Genomic DNA, 18,599 nt, shown 5'->3' with positions numbered 1-18,599 from the left:
GATTTTGATGATGATGAGAGTCACTTTGATGTATTAAATGAGAGATTTTAAGAACAATGTGAAGCAAAGATCTGATGTATTTAAGGCACAGAGTCAGAGAGATGTGCAGCACAGAAAAAGATCCTTCAGCCCAACTCGTCCATGGCAACCAGATATCCTAACCTAATTTCGTCCCATTTGCCAGCATTGGTCCATATCCTTCTAAATCCTTCCTGTTCATATATCCAACCAGATGCCCTTTAAATGCTGTAATTTAGTTTAATTTAATTTAAATGCCTCCACCACTTCCTCTGGCATCTCATTCTATACATGCACCACCCTCTGCATGAAAAAGTTGCCCCTTACATCCTGTTGATTTTTTTCTGCCCTCTCATGCTGAACCTATGCCCTCTAGTTCTGGACCCCCCACCGCAGGGAAAAGAACTGCTGACCTCTACATTGGACAGAGCGACTGCTGCTCTCTATATGATACACAGGGACAGCTGTTGTCCATATTATACACAGGTACTGCTGTTCTCCAGATAAGACACAGGAACTGCTGTTCTCTTTCTTATACACAGGTACTGCTGTTCTCTATATTCTACCCATGCACTGATAATAGACAGAGGGATTGCTATTCTCTGTATTATACATAGGGACTCATGTTCTCTATATTAGACACAGGGATTCATGTTCTCTGCATTATACAATGTGACTGCTGTTCTCTGTTTTCACAGGGACTGTTGTTCTCTATGCTATACCCCGCTATTCTCAGGAACTATAGACCGGTGAGCCTGACATCAGTTGTGGGCAAGTTATTGGAGGGATCCTGAGGGATAGGATTTACACACATCCGGTTAAGCAAGGGCTGGTTAGGGATAGTCAATGTGGCTTTGTGCATGGGAAATCATGTCTCACAAGCTGGATTGAGTATTTTGAAGAATCACCAAAGAGGATTGATGAAGGCTTTGACAAGCTCCCTCATGGTGGCCTGGTTAGCAAAATTAGGTCACATGGAATACAGGGAAATCTAGCCATTTTGATACACAACTGGCTTGAAATTAGAAGACAGATGGTGGTGGTGGTGGAGGTTTGTTTTACAGACTGAAGCCCTGTGACCATTGGGGTGCCACAGGGATTGGTGCTGGGTTCACTGCTTTTTGTCATTTATATAAATTATATGAATGTGAGCATAAGAGGTATATTTATTAATTTGCAGATGACACCAAGATTGGAGGTGGAGTGGACAGCGATGAAGGTTACCTCAGAGTATAACAGGATCTTGATCAGATGGGCTGCTGAGCTGAGGAGTGGCAGATGAAGTTTAATTTAGGTAAATGAGAGGTACTGCACTTTAGAAAGGAAAATCAGGACTGGGTTTATACACTTAATGGTAAGGTCCTGGGGAGTGTCCAATGAGACCTTGGAACACGGTTCATAGTTCCTTGAAAGGGGAGTCACAGATGGATATGTTAGTGAAGAAGGTGTTTAGTATGTTTTCCTTTATGGGACAGAGCATTGAATATGGGAGTTGAGAGGTCATATTGCAGCTGTGCAGCACATTGGTTGGGCTACTTTTGGATTATTGTGTTGCATATCAGGCTTTCTTTCTCTTCAAAGCATGTTATGAAACTTGAAAGGGTTAGAAAATACATGGGAACAAATGTTCTCGGCAATATGCACATGATCTGCTCTTCTCTATAATACAGACAGGGACAGCTACTCTCTGTAATACACACAGGGACTTCTGTTTCATATACTCAGAAATTGCTGTTTAGTATAGCATACACAGGGACTGCTGTTCACTGCAGTTTAGAGAATAAGTGCTATTCTGTATAATCTAATATTGCAGGTCAAGCGATGACCCAGTGATGTTATCGTTGGACTGCTAATCCAGAGACCCAGGTAATGTGCTGGGGACCCAGATTCAAATCTTGCCATGGCAGATGATAGAATTTGAATTTCAGAAAATTCTGCAAGTATGAGAGTAATCATGATCATGAATCCATCGCTGATTGTTTGAAGAACCCAACTTATTCTGGAATGGCTTTTAGGGAAGGAAATTGCCATCCTTACCTAGTCTGGTCTCCATGTTTTTCCAGACCCACAGCAATGTGGTGGAATCTGAACTGCTCTTTGCACCATTAGGGATGGCCAATAAATGCTGGCTGAGACAACAACACCCTCATCCCACAAATTAATAAAAAAGATAACATTTAACAAACTGGAACAGAAACGATGTGCCAAACCGCCACCTTCTGCACTGTAACATGACATTGATTACTACTTGAGGTCCTGTGGGATGTAAATTGTGGAATTTATAATTGATAATTTTGTTCAAAAAGTGTGGAGCTAAATAAACATAGCCAGTCAGGCAGCATCTGATGAGAAGAGTCGATGTCTCCAACATAAGCTCTTCCTCAAGACCATCTGTTCCTTTTCCAGCACCACACTTTTTGACACTGATCTCCAGCCTCTGCAGTCCTCACTTTCTCCCAGCATAAATTTTGTTGGTGTAGTTTTTTTCTGTGTCTCTGAACTTCACAGTATTCCTGTAATTGTGGTGATTTCTTAAAAGAACAGTTTCAAAGCTCGGCTGCAGAATGGATGGGTTTTGTGCACTAATGAATGTTTATTAAAGCTAAGCTGTTATGTCTCAAAGTCAAACAAATTTGAACTTTTAGAAAGAGATTCACTGAACTCACCAAATTTCTAGCCACTCTGTTTACGGTGAATTTCTAAGGCAACAAAAAGTGATCAACCTTATCCCAAACTGTAATCCCAGACTTTCAAGCAAACTATATCAGTAATATTGCTCACGTACAGGTGGCAACCAGTTCTATTGTTTCGAAAACATTGCAAAAGGAGTTGAAATGTGAAAGGTGATGCTGATTGGCTAGCTCATCATTAAAATGGCATTGCAGCAAAAACAGTTAGCCGTCAATCTTAATTCTCAGACCCGATAGGTGGACTCTGATTGGTCGGGGTGTCAGCATGGGGATACAGCAGTGGTTGGTTGTCTCCATGATGCATTTCTTATCGAATAAGTGCAATGTCTGTAAAAATTCTGTTTGCCTACATGAACCAGGGTCCTGCGGAATTATATTTGTTGCTTCTAACGCATGCGCAGATGCACCCAGCTGTTGATCTTGCGTGTTTGAAGGTGGTAACCTGCCGAATGATGCCAATGATAGAAATTGTTCTCACGGTTCACTGCACCCACCAAGTCTGGGTTCCCCATGACATGTAAAATCGATGTCCCTTTTCTGTCCTATCATATCTGTTACTGAATCTGCACAGCCTGAATTGGCTGAATACTTTGTGAAACTATTATAATCATATCTAAATGAGTTTTCCACATGCACAGTGAAGGAGTCCCTCATGATTACGAAGACCACATGAGAGCTACGTTCTGAGAGTGACAACATGCCCACGTGCTCTTTCAACATTGCCAGCTTATTATTATTACAGTTCAAATAAGCCATTGAAATTCAGACATACCACTTGTGTCTGATTCAGTGTTCACCAAACATCATCTCTTTTTTCCTTTCTGGTGGCATCATGGCTTCCTGGTTAACACAGCACCAGGGTTCTGGGTTCAATTCCAGCCTTGGGTAAATGTCTGTGTGAATATTGTCCCCCGTGTCTCTTTGGATACTCTCCCCAGGTCTGCATGGGTTTCCTCCTACAATCCAAAGATGTGCTGGTTAGGTGAATTGGCTGTGCTAAATTGCCCATAGTGTTCCAGGTTAGGTGCATTAGTCTGGGATAAATGTAGAGTAATAGGAGAATGGGTCTGGGTGGCTTACTGTCTGGAAGATCGGTGTGGACTTCTTAAGCCTATGGGCCTGTTTCCACGTTGTTGGGAGTCTATGATACACATGAACTGAGCACCTTGTGCAGTTGACTTCAGTTCCAATAACAACGTGTCTGACCAAATAGATAGTGTTGCCATGGGATATTCTCGAGGGAAAACTCTTCCTAACATCTTTATTGGTAACCATGCAAAACACATCTCTGATGGCATGATACCTAGCCTCTATCCATTTGCATATCTTCAACATGTAGATGACATGTTTGCGACATTTGAATCTGCATTAAAGAGTTTCTTTATAAAGCTCGATGATCGCCACCTGATGCTAAAATTCACCACTGAAATGGAGTACCCTTTCCTTGATACATTCATTGCGAAATCAGCCAAATTGTTTTTAAACTCCAATAACTGAAAGCCAACATTCACTGGTCAGCATACTTGTTAGGATTCCTACAGGCCCCAAGATCAACTTGTGGGGACCGTCATGAATATAGTCCTCACCATCCTCTCACTGTGTGGACTTGATACTGAGATAGAGCCGATCAAAACTGGTTCTTGTAATAACAGATTCCCAGATGAAACCATCACTCGTTGTACATCATAAAAACTCATGAAAAGGCCTATCTCCACCACTTTGACACTTTGCAGTGCCTTATCAGGTCATTATCTGGGAAAGGAAATGTCATAGAATCATAGAGTCATCGAGTCTGACAGCATAAAGAAAGCACCTTCGGCCCATACTGGTCTAGGATAACCAGAAGATAGAACATGGAGCATTACAGCACATGCCCTTTATGGAACTGCTCGGCTAATACAGGAAGTTACACTCACAGAATATGGAGCATTGCAGTGCAGTACAGGCCTTTATGCTACCCCTTGTCTAACACCAGACATTAGACGAATACAACATAGAACATTACAGCGCAGTACATGCCCTATATGGAACCGCTCAGCTAATACAGGAAGTTAGATTCAAAGAACATGGAGCATTATCACGAAGTACAGGCCCTTCGTGGAACTGCTCGGCTAATAAAGGATGTTTGACAAATACAACATACAAGATTGCAGTGCAGTACAGGCCCAATATGGAACTGCTCGGCTGATACAGGGAGTTAGATTCATAGAACATGTAGCGTTACAGCGCAATACAGGCCCTTCGTGGAACCGCTCGGCTAAAAAAGGAAGTTAGTCTCAGAGAACATAGAACATTACACCGCAGTACAGGCCCAATATGGAACTGCTCGGATAATACAGGGAGTAAGAATCATAGAAAATGGACCATTACAACTCAGTACAGACCCTTTATGCAATCACATGGCTAATAAGGGGACGACCGAGGCTTGTTTCTGTAGTGTAGTGGTCATCACGTTCGCCTCACACGCGAAAAGTCCCCAGTTCGAATTTGGGCAGAAACTGCTTTGTTCTTCAACGGCAGCCTTTTACATGGACAAGAACGGAGCTTTCTTACTTGCTTTCCCATGTGCAAACCTTCCCTTCGAATTTGCTTGAACAAATCTGCTCTCGTTGTGAAATGTAATGCAATTCCATTTACTTACAGTGCAAAACATTGGCGCTGGATTAAGGCTCCCGCCTCGACAGAGGCGTGGGTTCGAATCCCACCGCTGCTGTTTCTGCTGAACAGCTCCAAAGGCACAGCTTGTTAAAATGCTGTTTCAATCCCTGCTGCATTTCTGTTTAAAACAGAAGAAAAATGGATTTGCTTCCCGGGGAATTGACTGCGGTGTGGGAAAGTGCCGAATTTTCCAAAGTGTCTGTGCTGTCATGATCGTGTTCGCCTCCCGCAAGGAAAATCGCAAGCAGCTCTACTGTTGCTTTCAGTTCCAGGCAAGTTGAGCTTTTACTGGAACCGAATGGAGACTGTTATTTCATCGCTGTTGCGAAACAGAGTCCTACGGTGAGTCGACTCGTCGTTATTTGGTTTTCTGGCCAATGAGAAAATCGTTCCAATCTATTTCGATGTCATATGTTATTGAATTTCTCCCACTTCCATCATTTCCGTCCTGGAGTCATCGGAAGGGAAAGGTAATCTAATCGAGACTGTGATTGGTGAAATTCACTTTTTATGGCCCATTCTTATTATGTTCTTTCTTTGTCTCTTTGCAGCATTGTCTGGGAAGTGGTGGTGCACTCAGGCTCCAGTATGTTTGAAAGAGTAGTTTGGAATTGCCCTGTTGTTAGTTGTGTGATTACTTTATGGCTCATGCCCCCGGACTGTCTCACATTTAGCATTCATGCTCGCTGTGTCTGAAAATGCATTTGGTTTTCCAGTTTTGTTTGTGTTCCGTGTTAAATGCTTTCTGTTTTGCGATTCGCTCAATCCATTACGAATTAACAGGGTTTCTGAGGTAACTTCCAGCTGCAAAAATCCTTAACTGAGAATCTGGGAAACTTTCACGGAGTATGGTCAGTCGGAGCAAAATTAAGGGTGTCATTCGTTTCTGCAGTGTTTCACAATATTACCTTTCCCGTGAGCAGTCGAACAGACTAAATGATTTTGCCACAGACTGCGACGGTAAGCTCCGCAAACACGAAATTCTTTAAAGCAGGTGTAAGCAACACAACGTTATTGGGGTACACCGCGTGGAAACAGATACTTCGGTGTATCTCGTCCATGCTCACCACATAGCCAAAATTAAACAAGTCCCATTAAACAACGAGCTCATGGAAACAGAAAGGTGAAAGGTAGAATGGCTTCAACTTTCAGTGCTGTATGCCACTGACCTCCAGCGGGGCTGACCGAGGCTTGTTTCTGTAGTGTAGTGGTCATCACGTTCGCCTTACACGCGAAAGGTCCCCAGTCCGAAACTGGGCAGAAACTGCTTTGCTCTTCAACTGCAGCCTTTGACAGACAAGAACGGAGCTTTCTTGCTTGCTTTCCCATGTGCAAACCTGCTTTCGAGTTTGCTTGAATAAATCTTCTCTCGTAGTGCAATGCAATGCAATTCCATTTTCCATTTACTAACAGTGCAAAGCATTGTAAAGTTTTTCTCCAACCTGGTTCTGATCATATGCCATTCTGTTTGAGAGTGTAGTTACCCCCTTCTGATCCGTCCAAGAAAAGCATTACCGCATTCGCATTCCTTGCGCACGCGGCTCGGTTCAAAGGCAGGGAAGAAGCTGATGCGCTGGTGTCACAGCGCACCACGGATTCCTGAACTTGTCTGTCTGTCAAATGTACCCCAAAGGCGTCTGTGAAAGACCTCATTTGGAAGGTGTCTGTCGTTATTCAACTTGCGAGAATTGGCACCAGAGGTTCTGAATCATATTTTGGAGCAGTTCGCACGTTAGTGGCTCATTCAATCAGCAACAGCAATGAAAGAAATTACACTCTCAGAAGGACCGTTGGACTTTCACCAGAGCTGCAACTTCCTCACTTCCCCACTCGCCCTCGCCGTTTACATTTTCCTGCTCGTCAGTGATTTAAAGAAACTCAAATGGATGCGATGTCATTCTGCAGCCTCTCTGGAGATTCCTCCGTTTCAGTTCCAACATGGCTTATATCTCGGGCTGCACCTTAATACTAGCGATGCCACGAAAGCATCCCTGTTACCTCAGTGCGATAACAGGCCATTTGTTTGAATAAAATGACCCTCCAAAGAGTAACCCACCCAAACACTTTTTCCAATCATATTTCTTCATATTTACTGCTGACTAATACACATATCCCTGAACACAATGTGCATTTTAGCATGGCCAGCTCACCTAACCTGCACATGTTTGGATTGTGGGAGGACACCACAGCAAAGTCACATAGACTTGGGGAGAACGTGCAAAGTCCCCACAGTCCACCGAGGAGAGAATCAAACCAATGTCCCTGGCGCTGTGAGCCAGTATTGCTAACCACTGAGGTACCATGTAATCTTTTGCAATAAGTAAAATCAGTGAAAGATACGTCAAAAACAAGTTTCAAATGAACACTCTCCGGCATTGTCAAAGAATGTCAATCTTGCATTCAATACGAATAGGTGTAATGAAAATAAAAAATACAAAATCCCGCCAATTCATGAATAAACAATAATTAAAAGTTTAATTTGATCAAAGTTCATAACAATGTTTCGACGAATTGCAATTTTTAATGACAAATGTAGGTAATTAGCTGACTAATGAATAATTGGAAGTGGCATATATTTACTTAATGCCGAAGAAAGCGACTTGTTTTCCCTCTTGTTACACAGCAGAATAACAATGTGTGTGTGTGTGTGTGTATGTGTGTGTCTGTGTTCGAAATGTTTGAATCAAGCTGTTTCTAACAAAATAACTGATGACTTACGAGCACTTAGTCTTGTCAGCTTTAAAACCACAACATTTGTCAAATATTTTCCAGGAAATTACAACCAGAATAACTAGTTAACTTCTTTTCATAGGAACCCAAAGAGAATAAGTAGCGGACACTGTGAATTAGTTGAGTCATTGCAAGAATTCAACTGAAGACAACATCCCTTCTTTCCAAAATGTTCAAAATTTAAAAAATGAAAATTTATTGCCATTGTTGAATGAAAGAATAGAGATGTTAATTCTTTTTCATTTGATTTTGTTGCATGAAACATCCGTAAGCTGTATTATGATTACAAACACAATAAATGTGAGCATTGAAGTCAAATATAATCAATTGAATTCAACTATGTTTCAACAGATAAAATAAAAATTGATATTTACAATGATTGAGAGATTGTGCACTGCAATACATTTGCAGTGGTTCATATACTGTGCCGTAAATCCACATTTGCGCGACCTACTAGATTGAATTATTATTTTTATTCTACATCAGCAACAATTGAATTATCAAAGTCTGTCAATGCATTAAAGAATAATGAATAATCTCTTTTTGCAAGTGATTGAGCAATGTCTGGAAATGAACTGGAATTAATTCAGTTAAAAGTAATTACATTTTCCTGAATTTTAAGACTGAGATGACCGTGATCATTCAAATGAGCTAACATCAGATACTTGCAATGACGTTGGATGGGAAGTCATTGGTTCCTTTGTGGGGTAGGTGACCTGAAAAATAAAGGCATTTTCATACTGTACTATTAGTACTCAGAAATAATAGATTAAATCTAAATGTGAATCTCATTGTATGTGTTCAAAAGACTTATTTAAAAATAATTGTGCCATTATTGTAATGGCAATGACTTGATAATGAATGCTGTATTTTGAAGAATTAAAATGAATCAATATTTCAAAAGCATTTTGCTGTGATGTTGATTGGATATTTATTAAGATCAGTAAATTGAGGCATAAAACATTGTACCTAGCTTTATGGATGGAAGAAAAATGAGCCATTCAGTGATTATTGAGCAAAATTCTTTTTTTAAGTAAAAAATGTACGTAATACAAGAATTGTGAATTTCCATTAGACGGATTCCTTGTAGAGATATGTTACATCAATTAAATGATCAATATTATGATCAATGTTGAAAGATTTGTGTCAGAATTAGGAAGAGAATTCGTAAGTCATGAAAGTGAGCTTGAAACTGAACAATGTAGTCAATGACATGTAGCGTATATGTGATTTTAATAATATTGTCATTTTTGTACAATGATGAATAATGTTGGAATAGAAATGCCAAAAAAATCAACATGGTCAAAGCAGTTCTTTTCTCACAATGAAATGAAAACAATAATCATTTTGTAGCACTCATTATTTGAAATAGCAGGTTTTTAAATGTGACATATACAGTGAAGGCTAACCCTTTTGCAAAAATGTGGGAAGTTCACAAATTTAAAATGCAGTATTTGTTCAATTTGTAATAAAAATGGTTATAATTTGAATTGTCTCTAGTACACACACAACAAAAAAGGAGCTTAAAGATTGTTAGATTGACAAAGATTTGCTTTACAACATTATTGTAGTATAGTCAATATCTGTGATAAAATAGAATTATTGGTTTAAACAATATAAATCAACATTAACGACTGAGCTGAAATATAGCACCTCAATTGCATTAACTGCATAGAATAGTAAATAAATGTTTATTGTTGTCATTTGTCCTAGGAACAATAAGATACTTACTCAGGTTATTCCACTGAATAGTAATCAGCTGATGATGAATATCTTTGTGTCGCTTTATGTGCACTGTTTTGTGTGAACATTGATTTCAATAAATTTAGATATTTACATGAATTAGGAACAGACTGATAACTGGGTGTGAAAGATCTTATTTAAGATTAGACAATTTTTCGGAATTCAGGAGGTTTGCTGAACAAAACACTGTTAAGTCATCATGCAATAAACTGGATTAGAGAGAAATATGCAAATTCAATTTTCAAATGAATGCACTCGGATATTTTCAGAACATTTCAATCGTACATTCAATATAAATAGATGAATGGAAAACTAAAAACAAATTTCAGACAACTCATAAACAGATCAATAACTAAAAATTGATATATAGTAGGAAGTGGCATTTGTTTATTTAACTGAAGAATAACTTAATTTTTTTCTAATATTTATACCTTTGAAGCATCAAGTTCTATCTTTACTTTGCATATTTCATCTTTGTGAATGCAACATTATCAAATATTTTGCAAAGAATATTGATTGAGTGTAATTAGATACATTCTGTTATTAGCGGACTGAAGAATATATATAGCAGATACTGTGATTATTGGAATGAACAACAAATGAAAACATATCTCATGTTGAATTGAAAGGCAATTCATTCGATTCTTAGATATTTTCTTCTCAACAATCAGAGCTGCTCTGGCACAGCTCTGTGCAAGGTGGGAATTGAAATTGGTCTGGTAACAGAGACACGACCAGACAACTCTGGTCTGGTAACAGATACACGACCAGAGTTGCACTAGATTCCTTCATAACATTCCCAACCAGGCTGGGCAGGGCTGAAAACTAATCAGATGTTTATTGCGATAATTGGATTGGAATTAAATGGTTGGATACTGTGTACAATCTTCTGAAAATTCAGTAGTAATTTACAATAATGATGGGAGTTAACAAATGTCTTAATTTAACATGATTTTTATGATCACTTGTGGAACGACAACTTGACAGAATTGTGTGATTACTGTGCATTATAAATAAAAATGAATATAATTATTCTATATGTTCATAAGTTCCACATTTTCAGAAATGCAAATTACAATGCTTTTGATCTACACGTAAATTGGAACAAAATGATGAATTGGTCAATCAATGTGCCTATTCAGCTGAAGACAACTTTCATTCTTTCTAAAATACACGATTTCTAAGTCACCATTTCCTGTGGTTGTTTAATGAAAGAAGAGAGATGCCAACCCTTTTTTGTGTGCTTCAAAAAATTCATGGGGATTTCAATGATTTTGCACGTGAAAAATATTCAATTGTTATTGTGATTAAAAACACAATAAATGTTAACATTGAAGTGATTTCTAATCAAATCAATTCAAAAGTGTTTCCAAGGTTAAAATGAAAAGCAATATTTAGAATGATTGAGTGATCGTGCATTGCAATGTCCTTGCATTAGTTATTATATGAAAACATAGTTCCACATGTACACCCCTTACCGAATTGAACAATTATTAGGTTTTGGCAACAAATCGATTTGAAATATTTTATTAATGAATTTAAGAATAATGAGGTATCTCCTCTTACTATTCCACTGAGTAATGTTCAGAAATGAAGAGAAATATTGCAGTGTAAATTAACTGGTGTTCTCTGAATTTCAATGGCTGAGAAGACTGTGATCTTTCAAATGAGCAAAAGTCAGATACTTACAAATGATGTTGCAATGGCAATTATTGGTCTTTTGTGGGCGTATTGGCCTTATCAAACAAGTTTTAATGTTGTAGCACTCACACGAAGAAATATGGAAGGTATTAAAAGCACATTGTACTTGTTATAAAGCCTAAGTTAAAGTATTGCGTAATTATTGTAATTGATAATTGTTTCTAAAATCCTGATAGATAAATTGACTTAATATTTTGAATGCACTTTGCTCTGATGTCGATTGTCTATTCATTAAGATAAATAAACTGAAAATTAAAATATAAAACGTGGCTTTAATAATTAAAAAATCTCAGCAACAATTGAACATCGTTCAACTTTTTTTTGGTTGGTTCATGTCTATTTTATTAATGTAACTTTTATCATGATAAATGTTTAGATAAATGTCAGAACTCGGAAGAAAATAATGAGGATGGGAAAGTGGGTATTATTATGCACTAAACATAGAGTCAATGACATTTGGTACAGGGAGTCATTTTGTAGCAAAAAAAACTAATAATTGTGTGATTATTGTTCATTGACAACTAATGTTGGAAGAAAATAAAACTACCTCAAAATGAAATTAAAATAAATATCATTTTGGAGGTCACATGATTTGAAAAATGGAAATTGTCACTTAATGTGACATTTGAGCTGAAGAATCGTTCTTCCCCCCGCCACCCCCATGTGTAGTCCTGTCAATAATTTAAAATTTAGTATAAGTTGAACTAAATAACAAATGGATGTTCCTCCATTGTTTTCTTGAAAACAAAAATTTAAAAAATTAACATGAAAATGATATCGCTCTGCAAGGAATAATTTCACAGATAATAAGTGTTTGTATTGAATTTAAATGTCACCATAGCTGTAGGAGTGATTTCCCCTGACAGGGAATGAAGACTGAGGAGATAGGCCGAACTCAGGCAAGTGGAAGATGTTTACTCATGCTGCAATCAGTTAATGCAGGGATCATCCCCCCGAGGCCAATCTAGGAAGGGAGGTCCATGACACACTAATGTGTACAGTAAAAAGCAGTATTTTTACACACCTTCTGTATTACAATGTCCACATGCAATGTGGTTACAGTCGTTCCATCATGATACAGACACCCAATCCTGTAGAACACCTATTCTTGGATGAACATCAATATGGATAGCCCGAATTTCCTATTGGTTCATGGTGTTTTACAGGTGCTATAATCTCCAGGCCTTGGGATCTCTGTGCATTTTATTTCCTCACATTACAAAATTAATTTCTGCAGTCCTTTGGGCCTCTCACTATGCCTTATTTACAATTCTCAAGAATATGTAATTAGAAAAGTCTTAAATGTTCTGAGCAATTTTAAAATAGTAACTATTTCTGACAATCAAACCCTGCCTGTTTCCCTGACAGCCGCTGTGGAAGTTAGCTGGGCTCTATCCTGCAGTTGGTGTTTATTCATTCACTGGGACAATTATTCTTTCATTAATGAAAGTCAGGGTTGGTCATTTTTCTGTGTGCCTGCATTCTCTTATCACTATCTGGAATATGACTGTCTGGAATTGCATGCTTATGGACTTGGAGTAGGATTGTACAAAATGTTCTTTTTTTAACTTAAGACTGAAACACACTGTTGGTCTTATTTATCTCCCCTCCACCATTTTGTGTTTTAATTCCAAGGCAGGCTGCTCAGGGCTTCCCTACAGCAGCAAATCAATAAGGATTTCAGCATTAAAATAAAAATCAACATTCGCTACCATTAGGAAACTGTACCATGCAATATGCTTACGTCACTGAGACTTAATTCCACACTTAAAGCCGACTATACTGATTTGATCAATGATTACATATTAGATATAAGTAACAATTAGTGTTAAAACTAGTCACTGTAAACTTAAAATGATTAGAAATGTCATATTACAATCCGCAACATGTAGAATTGGAGTCGAAAACAATCAGATGTATCTTCATTTGTAAGGCTGAATATGAATCCAATGATTTCTGTGAACATTCAAATGAGAAGATATCCGATATTTCCTGTCAGTGTTGGATGACGGATCATTGCTTGGTTTGTGGTTGTGTTGACCTGGAATAAAAGATAATTTTTTCTTAGTAAAATTGGCACTATGAAATAATGATTTAAATTGAAATGTGAATCTCACGATATTTGTTACAAAACCTAAATTAAATTACTGTGTGATTGTTGGACTAACAATGAATTGGTAATCTATTTTAGAACACTGACACATTAAGTGATTCAATATTTCCAAACGGGTTTGCTGTGATATGGTAGTAAGCACATATGCTCTTACTTAAAAATTAAAATCATGGAAATGAAAGAAAGATAAATACACATACCATGCGCTTATTGTAAATTCATGCAAAATACAACTGTGGAATATGTTTAAAGCAGTTTTTCCTGAAATGAAAAGATAACTAGAATGATTAGCAGCAGGATGTAATCGCAATAAAAAATCATTCAATGTGACTATTCAGCTGCAGGCAGCTCCCCTTCCTTACACATATGTATAACTTCCAACAATTCAAAATTTACTCTGATAAAGAAAAGAACATACGCATGTAAATTCTTTTTTCTTGTTGACAAAAAAGTCACAAATTTGAATTTTTTTAGCTTTAAAAAATTTAACTATTACTGTGATCAGAAATACAATAAAACTTCATGTTGAAGAAAAATCAAATCAAATCAAAATACACATCGATATTCACAATAATTGGGAGAGTGAACACAACAATATCTTTCCATCAGTTAATGTACTGAGCCATAATTCCACTGTTATATCCCTTACTGGATTGATCAATTATTAGATATTAATAACTAAATTATTAATATGCTATCATTGAACTGAATATTAATGAGAAATCTCATTAATGTTTGAACGAGCAATGTGTCAACATAAACAGTAATTATTAGTGAAATGTCTAAGATATCTCTTTATAAATGAGGCTGAGATTACTTTGATTGTTGAAACGAGTAGCATTCAGATATTTATAATGAGCATTGGCTGCAAATCAATGCTTTTTGGTGTAGACCTGAAAGATTTTGTTATTGTAGTATAGGCAGTAAGAAATTATGATGTGCATCGCACCTTACTGAATATTTTCAAGTTTTCTAACAGGTTTCTGGTCCAATCTTCAGTTTAACAAGGGTAATTTTGGGTCAGAACATCAATAACTGCAAACAATTTAAACACATCTCCATCAAAGTTGCTAATCTGATAATTCAGAACAAATATAAAAAAATTACCTCTAAATTTAATTGACTATATTTTTAGATTATAGTCAAGTTCGTTATCTACTTATTTCCTTCCTATTTCTGACACCAGTGGCTAAATATTGATTAGATTAAATGTCATCTGAGATAGACATTAGCTTTCTCTCAAAGATCTGTACAGCACAGGAATGGGCCATTTGGCCCATAATGTTGTGCTGAACATAATGCAAAAGAAACTCATCCCTTCTGCCTACCCTTGGTTCATATCCTTCCAAATTATCGAAATGAACATTAAAGAGCCTTAATGTATCTGCTTCCACCACCAACCCTGGAAGTCCATTCCAGACAGCAATCACTCCCTGTGTACAAAACAAATTGCCCCTTACATGCCCCTTGAACTTTCCCTCCTAACCTTAAACACATGTCACGTAGTTTTTGACGCTTCAACTCTGGGAAAAACTTTCTGACCGTCAACCCTATCTACGTATCTAATGATTGTACAGACTTCCATCAAGTCTTCCCCCAGTCTCCGCCACTTCACAAAAAAGCAATCTGAATTTTTCTCGCCTCTCCAAATCCAGGCAGCATCCTGGTAAATGCCCTCTGTACCCTCTCCAAAGCATCCATACCCTTCCTGGAACATGGCGAACAAAAGTGAATACAATACTTTAAGTATGCCTTAACCAAAGTGTTAAAATGTTACAACATGACTTCCTGACTCTTGTAACCAGTTCCCTGACCAATAAAAGCAAGCATGCCATTTGCCTTCCTAACCACCTAATTACTTGCATGGTCACTTTCAGGGAGCCATGGTCTTGAACGTCAAGATCCCTTTGAATAATAAAGCTGTTAGGGTCCTGCCATTAACTATCTACTTTTTTTTTAACATTTGAGCTTCCAAAGTGAAACACCTCACACTTGTATGGATTAAACTTCACCTTTAATTACTCTGCCCATATCTGCAATTTCTCTTTTTCCTGCTGCATTATTTGACAACACTCTACACTGTCCCCAACTGCACTGAACGTTATATCATCTGCAAACTTATTAACTCACCCAATTAGATTTTAATCCATGTCACTTCTATATAATTGCATCGCAAACAGAAGGGTTCCAGTACAGATCCCTGTGGATAAAAGACAGAAAATGAGGGAAATGCAGAATTCTTGAAGAAATGAGGTTTTTTCAATGACAGAATAATTCTGATGAATAATCTTCTAAAGTGAGATTTTTTTAAAAATTAACCCAATATTTTAATTCATTATCCAGTACAAACTGCTTTGAAAATATTGTATCATCTTAAGTGTTGCATTCTCACATTAAATATTATTTCATTGTCATTTCAATTATCACACCATCATGAGATTTACATTTTCGTTCAATCCATTATTTATTAAGGCCAGTATCATAATGAAACATTGACATTCTTTTCAGGTCAACACACCTGCAATCAACCAAAGTTCTCTCACCCAACACTCATTTTAACTCTCTCATTCTCTTTTATTTGAATTCTCGTATTAATGGAAGGATCATTAATCAGTCTTATCAATTAAGAAATTGCTAACTATTTTTCACATAAATATTTAATTTTTTTCCAACATATTGCACAATTACATTGCAATAGGGGTTTTCTCATCATTCTTAAATTTGTTATCAGCCATTTTAAAACTAATTATTACCAAAATCTAACCGGTAATCATTGTTGAAATCCAATATCTCCAGCTGTATATGTGGAACTATGTCTCAGTACATCAACTGATACAAACAATATTGCACTCTACAATCTCTTAATCTTAGCAAAAATAATTTTAAGTGTGGAATCTTAGCTGGATTGAATTGGTTGTAAGAAAAAGTGCAGTCTGAAGAAAGGTCACTGGGCCCAACTCTCTCCACAGATGCTGCCAGACCTGCTGAGTTATTTTCCAGCAATTACTGAGTTTGTTTGTGATTTCCAGCATCCACAGTTTTGTTTACAATCTTGTATTGATTGTATTTCACCTCAATTCTAACATTGTTACAGTTCTGATTATTACAATAAGAGCTAAGTATTTTTCATGTTAAGCATTATTTAAATTACACGTGTTCCTTGTGTAAATAAACCAGAATTAACAAATGTTTGTTCTATGCTTTTACAATAAATCTTGAATTCTTAGAAATCACATTTTTTTGAAAATGAGGGAAGTTGTCTTTCGCTGAGTAGTCACATTGAATGACTAATGCTTTATTTCCAATTCATGTGCATTAAAAAGCAGGTTAATTTTAACTTATGCACATGAATAACTGCTTCAAACAAATTGACTTACTTGATTATCATGAGATTTATGTTTATTTAAGACCATTGTTGCTTCGTTCCATCATTATTAGAAATTACTAATTCTTTTTATCCATTACACAATGGAACTGTCTAATACAATCCTAGTCCAATTATAACAATAAATATCTGAGCAGTTTTCCCTGTGAATAAACACAGTAAGTATGTGATTATAGTCCTGCCCTTCCTGCATGGGAATATTATGGTAATGTGTGTACTAGTAGACCAGGAGCCATGGGTTCAATTCCCACCTTCAACAGAGATGTGTCAAAACACCTCAGAGTTGATTAGAAAATATCTAAGTGTCGACTGAATTGCTTTTCAACCAACATTGTCTCAACTTGTAACTGTTGTTCATTATAATGATCACAACATCTTGAATTTATTTGCTTCACATCACTGATTAAAGTATGAATTGGGCTTGGACTGCTTTAGTACCTGAGAAGTAAATTATTTATTAACACTAAATAGTCACGAGATTATGCAAATTCCTTTTTCTATCAAATGTCATGGACTGTATCTTGTGGTCACTCTCATATTCACTTTCATTATCTTTTTATTTTCTTCTTAATTCAGACACAAATGTTTGAACACCGATAAAGTATGAATAAAGTATTATGCTGCTTCTAAATACCTCTCAACTTTTAATAACTTTGCAGTCTTAAAGATTCTACGGTGTAAATAATTTTTAAGGTGAGGAGGAAAGATTTAAAAGGGGTCTGAGGGGCAACTTTTCCACACTGTTTTTCACATATTGGGATGAGCTGTGAGAGGAAGGGCAGTGGCTGGTACAATTACAACATCTAAAAGACTTTTGGACAGTTTATTGGATAGAAAACGTCCAAAGGGGTATGGGAGAAACACAGGGAAATGGGACTAGTTTAGTTTAGGAAACTTGGCCGGAATGCCAAGTTAGGCTGAATGGCCTGTTTCCGTGCTGTATCAGTCTAGCATTCTACAATTCAAACTTCACTGTGATTGGTCAAGGAAAGAACAAACGGGTGTTAATTCTATTTTGTATCCATAAAAAAGTGAGATGAATTTTAAATAATTTTGTCACATGAAATAGTTTGCTCTTATTGTGATTAGAAATACAATGAATGTGAGCATTGAAGTGAAATATAATTTAATCAATTCAACTGTGTTTCCATGGTTAAAATAAAAATTGATATTCACAATCATTGTGAGTTTGTACATTGCAATATCTTCACATTACTTCATGTACTGAGCCATTATTACACATTTATACCCCCTACTGAACTGAACAATAATTAGATAGAGCAACACTTAGATTTTCGAAAATCTATCAGTACACTTGTAAGAAGGAGAAATTTAATTTTGCTACATGACTGTGCAATGTGCAGACATGAACAGGAATTATTGCAGTGAAAAGTCGTTCCAGTTTTCTGAATTCATAAGGCTGAGATTACTGTGATTATTCAAAACAGCAAAAGTCAGTTTACAAAGCGTTTTGCATGCAAAATGATTGGTTCCATTGTGGGATAGTTAACCTGAAAACAATCGCATTGTTTCAATGGATTAAATTAAAATATGGATTAAA

The 18,599-nt window shown here is 36.9% G+C and overlaps 1 long non-coding RNA gene across 6 annotated transcripts in view; it reads right to left on the bottom strand.

The window, feature by feature from the left end:
• Positions 1 to 8,268: 8,268 nt before the first annotated feature.
• LOC140456912 (uncharacterized) overlaps positions 8,269 to 18,599 on the bottom strand; it is a 43,492-nt gene continuing 33,161 nt past the window's right edge. For 4 of the 6 annotated variants that reach the window (XR_011953188.1, XR_011953191.1, XR_011953192.1 and 1 more), the window contains 3 exons: positions 15,784 to 15,853; positions 13,854 to 13,914; positions 8,269 to 13,581 (listed from right to left, as the gene is read on the bottom strand). This is a non-coding gene — a long non-coding RNA (uncharacterized lncRNA). Of the gene's footprint in view, positions 13,582 to 13,853; positions 13,915 to 14,602; positions 14,689 to 15,783; positions 15,854 to 18,599 lie in introns of all 6 variants that reach the window. The other 2 variants (XR_011953190.1, XR_011953189.1) reach the window with 2 other exon arrangements.

The sequence above is a fragment of the Chiloscyllium punctatum genome, chromosome 31, assembly GCF_047496795.1.
Source record: "Chiloscyllium punctatum isolate Juve2018m chromosome 31, sChiPun1.3, whole genome shotgun sequence".
Classification (NCBI taxonomy): domain Eukaryota; kingdom Metazoa; phylum Chordata; class Chondrichthyes; order Orectolobiformes; family Hemiscylliidae; genus Chiloscyllium; species Chiloscyllium punctatum.
The sequence above is the reverse complement of the archived record's forward strand: the minus strand, read 5'-3'. Positions and strand labels throughout refer to the sequence as shown.